We start from the raw sequence: 14717 nt of genomic DNA, 5'->3' as shown, positions 1-14717 counted from the left end.
TACTTAAAAAGAGTTCAAAATAGACATTCTTATAAGATTCCTAAATAAGTGCTTTCATAACACTGTTAGTTCCCTTGAACATAATTCTGAATCAGAAAGTCAAAATGAGTCAAAAAGCTCTTTACTGGTTGAAAGAAAAAAGAAACTTTTCCATATGAAATTCCAGGAGATTAAAACGTGCACAAAGTTTTTCACTGCAGTAGTAAATATGGGAAAATAGAAACAAACTAATGTACCCCAAAATGGATATTATTAAATTATTTATGGCAATTACTTGTATGCAGTCATGAAGTGATAATGAGGATGACTTAGAAAACCAAATTCTTCTGACTATGCTGACTGAAGAAAGCAGAATAAAGAATGGTACATACTTTGATTACTGTACATGAAAACCTAAGAATACATATATTCCATATGCTTGCCATTATATGGCCAATAATCCTAGTTGCAGTACTATTTGTAAGAGCAAAAACTGAGAATGATCTAAAAAATATTACCAAAGGAAACTGGTTAAATAAGTTCTATTACATCCATACTTTAGAATGCTGTATGGCATTAAAATCAACAAAATATTGATATGAAATTATTTCTGAGATCGTTTTAAGCAAAAGAAGAATGGTACAGAACCATGTTATTGTATGTTACCAATTTAATACGGATTTTGTACATAATGCCTGTATATAAAGAGAATATTTCTGAAAAATATGCAAAAACCTGCCAACAGTGTTTGCTTTAGTATGGAAACTGGTGCTTGGGGAGCAGGAGTGAGTGAGAACTACTCTTCACAGTCTATTTTTGGCTATTGTGTACATTTATGTGTTATTTATTTATTTGAAACATTAAAAAATTTAACACTTAAAATTTTTTCCATCATCCCTACTTGAATGTGCAATCGGCATATTTTTGTTTCTTTACAAAAAATCCCAGACACTCTCCATTTCCCAGTGTTACTAGACATGGTTCACCTGCTTATGTTTGCCCCGTTGATCTGAAGGACACAGCACTGTTTTTCTGTGCCATAACCTGACCTTGGCAACTTTTGCTTCCAGCTCTTATTTCAATGCCATTTTTTTCAGTTTTAAATAATTCATTTTTTTCTTCCAGTTTTATTAATGAATAATTGCAGATAGCACTATAAAACTGATATAATGGTTTATATAGTATAAATGGTCTGGCTTACATACATCATGAAATGATTGCCACAATAAGTTTAGTGACATCCATCATCTCATATAGATACAAAGGAAAATTTTAAAAAATCATGTTAGAGTCTCTTGGACAGCAAGGAGATCACACCAGTCAGTCCTAAAGGAAATCAACCCTGAATATTCATTGGAAGGATTGATGCTGAAGCTGAAGCTTCCATACTTTGGCCACCTGATGTGAAGAGCCAACTCATTGGAAAAGATCCTGATGCTGGGAAAGATTGAGGACAGGAAGAGAAGTGGGCAACAGAGGATGAGATGTTTGGATGGCATCATTGACTCAATGCACATGGTGAGTCTGAGCAAACTCCAGAAGACAGTGAAGGACAGGGAAGCCTGGAGTGATGCAGTCCACAGGGTCGCAAAGAGTTGGACAGGACTTAGCGACTGAACAACAATAACATTTTTAATAGTATTTGTTACATAAGTTGATTTTCCTCATACAGTAAATGCCAGAATGTTGACATTACTACAGCACTTCCTTTCGCAAAGGATGTCTTTCTTCCTTACAAAGGATTTAATTCAGTATATGAGAGACAAACTGCATTCTTACATTCTGGACAATTTCAGAGTTGTTTCAAGTAAGGCATCTTTTATTCATGTTACAAATGTACAATTGTTTGTCCTCTGACAGGCAGTTCACTCTCAAGGCTAAGTTCCCTAGATGCCAGCAGAGTATCCAGAGCCAACGGGATACAAGTTGCAACACAGCAGCAAAGCCTAGTATATAATAGGTTGTGAACTGGTAGGTAACCCTACAGTTTGATGTGGGATTAAAATTTAAGACTTTTCTTGTCTTTTCAAATATGCAAATTTGAGAACTCGTTATTAATTAAAAATATTATCTAAACAAGTGTCAATAGTTATGTTCAGAGGAATCTTTCAACTAGCAAGTTTTATCCCTATTTGAAACAAATAAGACTTTTTTATTTTTAAAAAGTGAGACTGCCAATCACGGATGTTAGCCATCAAAATGCTTGAATTCACAACAGGCAATCTTTGGCCTCTACTACCTCATTTGCAAAACAGCATCCAACTGGAAGGTGAAGAAGATGCTTGAATGGGTAACTTGATGTAGCAGACACAATGGACAAGGCATGGGGGCACTTGATAATGGGTGCTCTGATGAGCAACAGCGGCATTGTTGTCATTAATTATAAACACAGTTAGATGGTCCACAGCAGCTCTAGGATATGAAAAACTGCTCGTTCTTTTCATTCAACAAAGCAGACTCTTTATCATCTGAGCCACATTTTCAAACTTTCATGATCATGTGATACACTTGGTGATCTTGTTAAAATGCAGATTTTGATTTGGTAGGTCTGGAGTGGAGCCTGACACCCCACATTTCTGACAAACTCTGAAATGACTCTGCTACTAGTTGCAGAGTACCAATCAGATAACCACCATGGACTCACAAAGGGTCTCATGACATGGCAATGAATCTTAAACATACACATGTGTGCAGTTACATTTCTTAGTTCTGAAGTAAATGCAAGTGTGCAATGGAAGGGCAAGTAGAACTTCCTCCCTACATTAATTCCTAGTGGATACAAAGGCAAGGGGGAAAACCCCAATAATATCTTTCATAATGAAAGGATCACACTTACAATGGCTTTTTAAGAGAAAAGGTAAAGATTTTAACCTCGAGATATTTTAAAAGACTGATAATTGTTATTTCCTTTCTTGTCATAATAGAAGTATACAGCCATAGTTTGTATTCACTCTGGCCCAATGACGAAACAATGTATTAACAAAATCCTTTTTATGGTGTAACTAAATATTTATGTTTCTAAAACAACTACTGAAAGCTAAATAGTTTGATTGGTAAGAACACTGTACACTCAGTGTGCTGATACAGCCTAGCTCTTAAGAATTCTGGAAACATCTGCTAAGCTTTCATTATTATTTCTATTGCTATGCAAGAATTCCTTTGATTTGCTTGAGGTTAACTGGTGAAAAATATAATTCAAATATGGGAAAATAATACTCTAAATTCTAAAACTCAGCAGACAGGCAAAAACGTTCCTAGAAGCTATACGATCCAGCTCACTTTCAGTTTGGATTTTTAGGCTTGAAAAAAAAAAAACGAAACTGAGATTCACAGTATGAAAATATTAATATTCATAGCACAACCAAGTACCACAAATATACTCAAAATATTTTTGAAAACATTGTTCATGAAACAGTACTTACTTTTATTATATGCAACACACTCTGATATTTCTATTTTTCCTTTTACCTTTTTCTTTTAATGCTGGTCATGCTTTCCGTACTCAGCTGATTTCATGGCCCACTAATTAGTTATTCAAACTTCTGAGTAGACAATAATGCATCCTTGGGTAACTTCTGGTTCTCTGGAAATTTATAGATGCAACAGATGTTCAAGAACTGAAGACATGTATGATGGTCATAGACCAAAATACATGTCAGAGAGCCTGTACAAGGGCATTTCAATGGCAGCTAAAAATTAGAAACCACATCTTCACCAATATACCTAATATAAATGTTTTCTCCCCTTCCTTCTTTGGAGGATAATGTAAGAAAATCACCTTTCACACTTAGGCAAGATTAAGGGAGGTCAAACGACCCAATTACTATTTAAGAAGCAAATTAAGAATTAATATGGGTCAGAACTGGTGAACATAAGGAAATGTGCAGGTAGCAATGTAGAGTCTTTTAAATAAATTCTAATACAGTAAACTGCATTGACCTGGGAGCTAGATTGGTGAACCAAACAAACACTATTCTAACATAAACTGGAACTCTTTGGACTTGTAAATCACAGACAAACATAGAAACAAAATAAGATTTTGGCTTGTGTTGACTCACTTCATGTGGGCAAGGACAGACTTTTCAGAAGTTCAAGCAGCACAGAATCATTACAGACTAAGAAGAGTGTAGGCACTTTTGTCTCAATCATACAGAAGGAACAGGGCAATCAAGCATGAGAGATAAGAAACTAAAGGAAATAAAATCAGGAAACCTAAATGAAGTTCACTGAAACCACATATCTTTGCTTGGTTGGTTGCTAGATTTTTTCCCCCCAATGGAAGCATGAAGTAATAAGTAAGTAGGTAGGAAAGAAGTAAGTAAATAAGGACATAAATACACGGAAAGCACATTCCAGATGGTAGTTAGACAAACTGTTTAGAGGAGAGTAACATTAGTGAGTGGGTAGTACAGAGTAGTTCTGCTTGGAGGATTGAGTAACATTCCTTATTCTTTCCTGTACAGTTCTTCTCAGATTCCATATGGGAAATACAAGAATAGTGATGAAAGAATCCCCAGTGCAGTGTTGAATACCATGTGGGGGCTTGAGGGTTACTTGGAGTATAAGGAAGTTAGCTGAATATTTTTAAAGCAGCAATATGATACGGTTACGAGCAGGGATTAAGTTCCTTATATATATATATTTTTTATCTCTAAATGGTTCGAAGTAAGGTATTTATTCTGATAATTCACCAATAGTTATTAGTATATTTAGTGTATGGCTGTTAGGGTAAAGTATATGTTTAATAGACTAGCAGGTCATACCATAATATTCTTCCTCTCAGAGAGAAACTTTTTCATACCCTCTCAAGGGCTTCTGGAAACATCAGATTTTTGCTCAGCTGAATTATTCTGACAGCTTTGACATTACATTATCATCACAAGACTGTGATACACTTAAATGAAGATTCACAGGGAATTAAAAATAAAAAGAATTAACACAAGTCTGCAAAATACCAGATGAGAATATCAAAGGTTACTCAGATAAAAACTTGATATTTTCTGGTTCAATTAATCATAACTTTATGTGCTTTAATGCAGGAAGCAAACAATCCATGCTGTTCCCTCAACATCCCTCCATTCCCACATCACGCAAGTTGCTATACCCGTATTTCATTTTAGATTTTTTTTAAAGAAATGTTATTTTAGCATCCTATACCCTAGAATGATCTTTCCATATGGATTAGTTCTGATTCTAACTGATTTTCCCTGCAACTCAGTCCAATCAAAAAGAGGAATATTGCCTAGCAGGGTCTTTATAGTTCTATGATAGATTTTGCTAAGCAAGCGCTATGCCTCTTACTTCAATATGGTCTATCAATAAGATATCACGCTAACATACAACAAACTGAATTGCAAAGATCAGTCATTCTTACTTTCCATGCAAGTCTGGTCCTACAAAGCACTGTGTGTGCACACTCAAACACACACACAGTGAAATAACTCTTAACTCTGGTGGTCCCTTCCAGAGCGACATCATTTAATTGCTTTGGGAAATTTTTTTTTTTTTTCAAGAAAGTTTATCAGGACAACAATGACAAAAATGTCCAGCACAAAAAGTGGACATGTTTGTACCTGAGTTTTAAATGGCAATTTTTATTTGTTTCTAAAATCATCCATTTATTTTAAGAGCCCCAGCTAGAACTGGAGTTTGGAAGACTACGCATGAAGAGGAAAGATGAAACAGATGCAATACACAGTTAAGATCAAAGAGCCCCATCAATTCATTCGGAGAGTCAAGATCCAGCTGAGCCTCGGAGCCTTGTCTGCATAATAAGAAAGGTTGACTAAAACATAAGGATTAAACAGATGAGCTGTCTCCTGCAGAGGCGCGGGAGGGAAGCCCCACTGAGACACTTGTAAAGACACTTTGGAAGCACACACCTGCTCTTCCACAGTCAAACCTACAGGAGACCAGCCTGGCCAAGACGTTCCACTAAAGTACTAAATCGCTAGTCTGAAGAGAAAAGCATATATGTCCAATGGATGTCTTGTTATTTGTCAAGATCTGTTTTCAGTCCCAGAAAATGACAAATTAATAAATCACCTCTATTTTTCCAAGGTGACTTACCAAGTGCTTGCTTTTCAAAACTAAAAAAAATATATAGTGCAAATTTTCCAATTTAATTAAACAGTATTAGGACAATGCCTACCTCATGATTAAGTTTTTTCAAATGAATGGTGTTTCTTGAGATAATCTGAATAATATTAGTAAATAAATGCTAGTTCCGTTTTCCATTCTCAGGAAATTATCTTTTTTTAAGTATATCCTATGTTTTTATGAACACAGTTCGGGTTATACTCATAGCTATGCTAAATTGTGTAATTTGGTGCTAAATTGTGTAATTTGGTTCTAAATAGCAAGAATACAGCATAGAAGCCAAATGTGCTTTAAGTGCTGTGCCTGTGGCAAATGATACATTTATTCTAAACATCTCACTGCAATGTTATTTTGTAGCTTCTGATAAGAAATTGTTCCAAACACAAAAATAATTTTCTGCTAAGAAAGCTAACCTGCTTTAAGAAAGTTAAGACATCCAGGCCTTTAGCAAGCCAGACCTGCTGGGATAAAAATTGTCCAGACTTGTAACAGCAGATTTCGCATTTAATTTTTAAACTCTGGCTCTGCTATGGATTAGTGTTCTCAAGCACTTCACATAGGGTGATTTAAATATGTAGTTAATAGACCTAAATAAATGGTAAGCATTAGCTTTTGTTTTATTCACCAAAACAAGCAATCCAATTTGAAGTGAGAGCAAGGAAGTCTCTCAGGAGCAGAACAAGTTGCAAAATGTCAAGAAGTGGCTTCATGGGGTTGAAGTGCAATCTCTGACCTGCCCCCTATTAGTCTAATTATATTATCACTCACTCACTCAACCAGCCAACCAACACATTTTTAGTGCTGATTATATGTAAGGCACAATGAGAGATACAGAGAATGACACACGAACCATAAGTAACAATTCTACACCACAACACCAAATGTGTGACGGGAATAAATTCTTACAGAAGTGGATCATTGTGTGATGAGGAAATAGAAGTCTTTGTTTAGCAGGTGAGATTCGATTAGAACATGAGGGATAAGGCAAAGAGAGAAGTGAAGTGGAGAGGGGGATTGGTTTTCCAGGGGAAAAGTACAAATAGAAGAACCCAGAATCCAGTTTGAGAGGCACCATTCCATTGGCTAGACAGACATTAAATGTAAGCTTAAAAAGGTTTGAAAAAAGTGAAAGTGCTAGTCGCTCAGTCAGTTCTGACTCTTTTTGACCCCATGGACGGTAGCCCACCAGGCTCTTCTGTCCATAGGATTCTCCAGACAAGAATACTGGAGTGTGTAGCCATTCTCTTCTTCAGGGGATCTTCCCAATCCAGGGATCGAACCCATTTCTCTTGCATTGCAGGCAGATTCTTTACCACCTGAGACACCACCTGAGAAGCTCGCCTGAAGAGGCTTAACAGGTAATTATTAGAAGACTTTGATAGTACTAAACTAGTTACTAGTTTACTCCAGTCTTCCTCTAGATGCAGTCTGGAGAATCGCCTGGCATTTCTATTGAAAACCCAGATGATCTGATCCACTCCAAATTTTGTGAATCAGCATCTTCAGGGATGAAACCCAAGAAACTGGGTTTTTGAACAAGTTTGCAACTTATGATATTATTTTTCATTTTTTAGAGGTAACAGGGAACCTTTAAAGTCAGGGAGATGTGAACTGAAGGATATGTTAGAAGAACTTGAGGAAGGGAGAACATGGAGACAAAAAGAAAGTCTGGGCAAGTAGCCCAATCCAGAATTTCTTATTTTAACTAGGTGTGCGGTGATAAAAATCACCTCTGCTCCAAATAAAAATCAATATTTTCATTCCTCTCAAAAGGCTTTAATCCAAAATCTCATCAGAAATTCCTTCGCATCAATATTCCAGTATGTTTTAAGACTGACTTTGAAGTTCAACTGATTTTTATAAGACATTACTATTTCCTTAAAGAAAAACTTTTTTAAAGTACACTATTCTACTGATAATTCTGCTTAAAGTGCCCATTTTCAGAAGGTCTCACACAATTCTAATTCTTCAGTTGAAAGTTAGTTTGGTTAATCACTAGAGAGATTAGAAAATCATCCATAAATACTATCATAGTGCTTAAAAATTAAGAGAATAAATAATATTCATTGCTGATGATGGTATTAAGAAAAAGAACTCTTAACATATATTTTGAGAGTTTAAATTGGCACACCATTTCCAGGGGTAACAAAATTTTAAATGCCCATACTTTTAACAAAAGAAATGGTGCTTCTAGTAGTCTGGCTTTAGAAGAGCAACCATAGAGATGCATGAGGGTAGATAAAGCGCAGGCATGTGCACACACACTCATAGATGCTCATATAACCACTGATACTCAGGAAAAAAAGGAAGTTAATTTACATAAACATTCAGAGAATTACATCAGGTTAAATAAGTGTTACAGAAAACTACTCAGTTACAGTCACAAATTCTGAAAATTTATGTTATTGTAGAATAATATTCAAGGTACATAATTTTAAGTACAAATTATTATAAAAATGTATATAATAATTCAACTTTTGATGGAAAAAATGTGTATTCATATGTTTCTTTGTTTACAGAAAAAGTTCTGTTAACAGTGATGGAATTGGAGAATGGAAGTGAAGGGTAGGGTTTTCACGTTTTAAGGTACATGTGTCTATATCACTTAGGATTTTATAACAATGAGAAAACACTTTTAAGTAAATTTAAAAAACTTTCAAATTTAACTTTTAAGTAGCTAAAATATAATATTTGCAGCCTATTAAATGCTTGTTAAAGATTTTAAATAACTTCTGAAAATAGCATCACTTTTGAAGATGCTGTGGAGGGGAAACTGCCTTCCATTCATTTTAATTACTTAGTTCTCAAAATTTAATAGAATTGCAGGCTTTTAAAATCATTCATAAAAGTTATCAATGCACATACTGACTTCTACTTTACAAAAACATTGCCTTTATATTTATCTATTAATCTTTCCGCTTGATGGAAGAAACACTATATTTACATTTCTAAATTGTATGAAATAAATATATACCCTTAATATTAAAGTTTATAGACTAAAGTATGTAATTACGCTATGTAATCATTCATTAGAACTTCCCTGATAGCTCAGTTTGTAAAGAATCCCCTCCTGCAATGCAGGAGACCCCGGTTCAATTCCGGTTAGATTCCTGGATCTGGAAGATCTGCTGGAGAAGGGATAGGCTACCCACTCCAGTATTTTGGCCTGGACAATTCCATGGATTGTATAATCCATGGGGTTGCAAAGAGTCGGACAGGACTGAGCAACTTTCACTTTCACTTTCAATCACTCATTAGACACTTTTCATAAGACTACCTTCACTCACTCTCTGATTTAATACTATTAAGTGCTTAGTTCCCATAAAATATCCTAACATAATTTATGGGAATGTTGAAGAGAAGTGTCGCTTAGTTGTGCCCGACTCTGCGACCCCATGGACCGCAGCCCACCAAGCTCCCCTGTCCATGGAATTTTCCAGGCAAGAATACTGGAGTGGGTAGCCATTTCCTTCTCCAGGGGATCTTCCCGATCCAGGAATCAAATCCATTTCTCTTGCACTGCAGGCAGATTCTTTACTGGCTGAGCTGAGGGAAACCCCTATGGGAATGTTAAATATGAACATTTACTTTACATTTAAGTGTAGCAATAATTTGTTCTCATAATTTTATTCAATAGATGCTATTTAAATCACTAATTTTATACTATACTAAAGATAGGTTTTTCCTACACCAACAATGCAATTAAAAAATAAGAAATTTATATAACTTTTAAAAAGTTACAAAATATCTTTAAACTCTTACACATTATTAAAAAAATCATTTCATCATGAAATTTAGTTAAGTAATTTATGCATTTATAGTTAGGTAATTTACATATTTCTCAGGTTTAATTTTCCAATTTTATGCAACTGGCTTTAATCTGAATCTCAACTAATTTTAAGAAATATGAGGGAGAAAGTAAAATATAAAATAGTTATAGTGTAAATGAAATCATATTTTCATATATTTAATAGTACAAATGGTATACTTGTTATCTTTGCCAGCTGTTACATTGCAGTGAAAGGAACAGCTTTACAAAGACTGTTCAGATAGGAAATAATAAGGAGGAAACTATTTACTGCACAGTTTTCATATAATTTGATGGTAATTAGCAAGTCTTACAGCTGTTATTTTATTTAAATTACTTTTAAAGTTAGCTTTATAAACCGTGAGAATATTTAAGCAAACATTGAGTTCAACGAAAGTATCCTTTCTATAAGTGTAAAAGTGAAAAATTCAATAGAATAAAAAATCACGTAAAAGGTTTTCTCTTGCTAAATGATCAGCTATTGCTGGAGTAGTTTCTGCATTATTTTGACATCAATACGTTAAAACTGGAGATTTCATCTCTTACTGACTTAAGACTTTTGAACCCTTGGAATGCAAGGTTACAATCGGGCTCATCCAGAGAACATCTAGGATGAACCAAAAATTGTCAACAAAAAGCTTGTAGATGAGACAAAACACATACCTATGAAACAATAAGAAAATATCTTAAAAATAGTGTCACTATGCATAGTACAATCAGAATAAAAGGACGGGCCACAAAAATACTCATAATACTTTCTCTGGTGTTTCTCAAATATTCAAGTTTGGCGATCTTTCCTCAGAACTATAACAAACATGTAAGCGCATCTCTTAGAATATGCATTCTTCAGCTCTATCAATGCTAGAGGCCCCACTCCTCCCCTAAAACTTATCACCCTGTAGTAACGGGAGAACTGAAAAAATTGAGAATAAAATAGGTAAAGCTCCAAAGGCACATATTGGCAGCTCAACAAACATTGTTTGCTATGATGATTTTTGTTTCTTTATGCTATCAGGGAGGGTTTCCCAGGTGGATTAGTGGTAAAGAATCCGCCTGCCAAGCAAGAGACGTCTGCCAAGCAGGAGACCTGGGTTTAATCCCTGGATCGCGAGGATCCCTTAGAGAGGAAACGGCAACTCATTCCAGTATTCTTGCCTGGGAAATCCTATGGACAGAGGAGCCTGGGTGACTACAGTCCATGGGGTTGCAAAGGTTTGGACACAGTTTAGCCATTAAATAGTAGCAGCAGCAGTAGCTATTGGGGTAACTTGTTTATTTATTTAACAAATACTATTCTGCTCCTCCTATGTACTAGGTAGGATGGTCGGTACAATGCTAGCTGAGGGGGGACAGAAGATGAATAAACAGATATAGTCCCTAAACAAACAGGAGCTGGTGTCCTTGTTTTAAAGATTCTCTCAGAGAAAATAATTATATAATCTTTTCTTAGCAGACTTTTCCAGGTCCACAATCACTTATTTCAACACCTTAAACTACATACCTTTGTTCTCTATTTGCTCTCAACAAACACAGTACACACCCTTTAGATGCATTAAGCTTATGACATGTGCATAGATTTTGTTTGTTTTTTAAATATCTTTTTAGGTTTTATACAGAAAGGCAGAATAATAATAATAATAATAAAATAACACGTCCTAGTTTAAGCCTAACCATTGAGAAAATTAGGATAAAAAGGAAACTGGTTCCATTTTAAATTTAGGTTACATAAATCATATCAGAAACAATCTGCCCGGGTATGCTAGGAGTTAATGCCATAGCTTTGGGCTTAAGAACCATTACTATTAACTTTTCAAAAAGGTTTCACAAAACTAGCACTTCCAAAGTATTGAAATTGATCTTAATTCTTCTTAGTATTTGTGCAGCTACAGAACTTTTCATTTTTTTTCCACCAAATACTTCTGCTTCATCTGCAACCAATGAATTCATTAACTTCATTATTAATTCAAATGATTTTTTCATTTTTGTAAGCCCCAAGGTTGTCTCACTAAGATCAGCATTCTCTCCGTGTGCCATAAAATGTAATCAATCTCTATTATAGTCATGAAAATGGTATTTGTCACTTTGCTGAGAAAAAAAAAAAAATCAATATATCTTCCAAGGCTGAACAGGCATTTAATGCAACGAATTGAAAACTATTAGAGAAATTTAGCTTGCCAGGAGTTTAGGACAAGCTAATCGAAATCCAGAAAATTCACAGACGATTAGCCCATGAAATACATAGATATGCCATAGAAATTAATATTTAGATATTAGAATAACCTGTCATCTCCAATCCTGACAAGAAAATGGATTTAGACAGGCGAATCTCCAAGGGGTTGCCATTTTAAAAAACAAAAGTGAAATCACAGACCAGGAAAATATTTCTTGAACATGGTTGATAAACAGGAAAAGTTTCTTTTTCTTTACCTATAAAATTACCAGGTAAAGAGATACTTCTAGAGTTGCAAAATTGTACGAAAACATAAAGACAAGAAACCTATAGATATACTCTCATTGGAAATACACTAGCTCTGGGGCTTTTTAAAAAATTGAAGTATAGCATACATGTATAAAATAGATAACTGAGAACATACTGTATAATGCAGGGAACTCTATTTAATGTACTGTGGTGACCTGAACAGGAAGGAAGTTCAAGAGAGGGAATATATGTATAAGTAGGGGCTTTCTATGTGGTGCTAGTGGTAAAGAACCTGCCTGCCAATGCAGGAGGCATGAGAGACGAGACGTAGGTTTGATCCCTGGATCAGAGAGATTCCTTAGAGGAGGGCATGGCATCCACTCCAGTATTCTTGCCTGGAGAATCTCATGGACAGAGGAGTCTGGCGGGTTACAGTCCATAAGGTTGCAAAGAGTCAGACAGGACTGAAACGACTTGACACACGTACAGGAACACACACATGCATATGTCTAGATGATTCATTTTGCTGTGTAGCAGAAAGTGTACAGAGGTTTCAGAGCGCCGGGTTTGAGTTCCTTGTGTCATTCAGCCAATATCCACTGCTGCTGCTGCTGCTAAGTCGCTTCAGTCATGTCCGACTCTGTGCGACCCCATAGACGGCAGCCCACCAGGCTCCCCTGTCCCTGGGATTCTCCAGGCAAGAACACTGGAGTGAGCTGCCATTTCCTTCTCCAACCAATATCTACTAGCTATCTATTTTACATATGGTAATGTTTATGTTTCTATGCTACTCTCCCAATTCATCCCACCCTCTCCTTCCCCCACTGTGTCCACAAGTCTGTCCACTGTGTCTGCTTCTCTATTGCTGTCCAGCTGTTCATTCACACCATCTTTCTAGGTTTCACATATATATACATATATATATACACACATATAATATATGATATTTGTTTTCCTGATTTACCTCACCCTGTAAAATAAGCTTTAGGTTCATCTACCTCAAAAATTCCCTGTCTTGAGCTGAAATCTCCTTTTTAAAAAGCTGTCACTCCTGCTTCTATTCCCATTTTTTTTTAATTGGGGTAGATTTACAATGTTGGTTAGTTTCTGATGTACAGCAAAGTGAATCAGTTATACATATATTCATTATTTTTTAGATTCTTTCTCCAGTTGGTCATTACAGAATCTCGAGTAGAGTTCCCTGTGCTATACAGCAGGTTCTTATTAGTTACCTATTTTCTATATATCGTAGTGTGTACATATCAATTCCAATCTCCCATCTAGTCCCATATTCAGAACAATGTAAAGTCAATCTGTTGCCTATCCTTTGAATCAACCCCCTAAATACTTAAGGTCGCCTGTCACTTCTTTTGACCTGGTTTTTCTCTGGACATTATCTAGTTTCTTCATCCATTTCTCTTAGCACATCATCTACCATACACATGGTTATAGAAAATTCATGGCATTGTCTTCTGAGATACTCCAATTTATAAATGTGCTGTGCGTAGTCACTCAGTCTTGTCTGACTCTTTGCTACCCCATGGACTGTACCTGCCAGGCGCCTCTGTCCACGGGATTCTCCAGGCAAGAATACTGGAGTGGGTTGCCATGCCCTCCTCCAGGGGATCTTCCCAACCCAGGGATAGAACTCAGGCCTCCCACATTGCAGGCGATTCTTTACCGCTGAGCCATGGGGAAGCCCCCTTTTATAGGTTGCTCATCCCACTTTTAGTCCTGCTATAACTACTTATTACAATTACTTTCCAAAATGACACTCATCATTTTCTACATGTGACAACTGAGGCAGCTTGCCCTGGCTTACACTATAAGAAACTTTCAGGGTGAGATTCAAATTCAGGTACCTCTGGGCCAAGTCCAATACGTTTTTCACTATTTCATGCTCTCCTTCTTTAGAAAATTGAAAGAATATGAAAGGGAAAAATGGCAATGAAGACCTAAAGAGAGACCTTCTAGAATAATTTGTATATTCCTGATAACGAGAAGTACGATTTGCCAAAAAGTTTATTATATGTTCTCAGTAGAAAACAATTTGTATTAAGATAGCTTTCCTTCTCTGCTCTAGAGTTTCAGTTAGAGATCAAAATAATAAAAGAAATTTCAAATTTGACATTTATGTCAGAATTTGAATTTTTAATCTTTATGACTAAAGAAGTTGACAGAGATAGAAAGCAGGGAAAAAAGTTTACAAGAGGAGAAACAAGATCCCAGTCATGGACTCCATGTAAATTAATTCCGTTTGTGCGATCACAAATCAACTACTAAATTCAATGTAAAAAAAATGTACATAAAAAATTCAGCACATCTACTTGTTTGGTGGGAATAAGTCAAAATAGGCTAGAGATAAATTGAATTTTTAAAAAAATGACCATTTTGGTGGGTGTCACATAAACA

At 35.7% G+C, this 14717-nt stretch overlaps 1 long non-coding RNA gene across 1 annotated transcript in view; it reads right to left on the bottom strand.

Moving 5' to 3' along the window:
* Positions 1 to 3367: 3367 nt before the first annotated feature.
* LOC105609280 (uncharacterized) overlaps positions 3368 to 14717 on the bottom strand; it is a 60582-nt gene continuing 49232 nt past the window's right edge. The window contains exon 8 of the long non-coding RNA XR_006059360.2: positions 3368 to 3562. This is a non-coding gene — a long non-coding RNA (uncharacterized LOC105609280). The remainder of the gene's footprint in view (positions 3563 to 14717) is intronic.

This window comes from Ovis aries, chromosome 3, assembly GCF_016772045.2.
Source record: "Ovis aries strain OAR_USU_Benz2616 breed Rambouillet chromosome 3, ARS-UI_Ramb_v3.0, whole genome shotgun sequence".
Lineage (NCBI taxonomy): Eukaryota > Metazoa > Chordata > Mammalia > Artiodactyla > Bovidae > Ovis > Ovis aries.
This window is presented reverse-complemented; position numbering and strand designations above follow the sequence as displayed.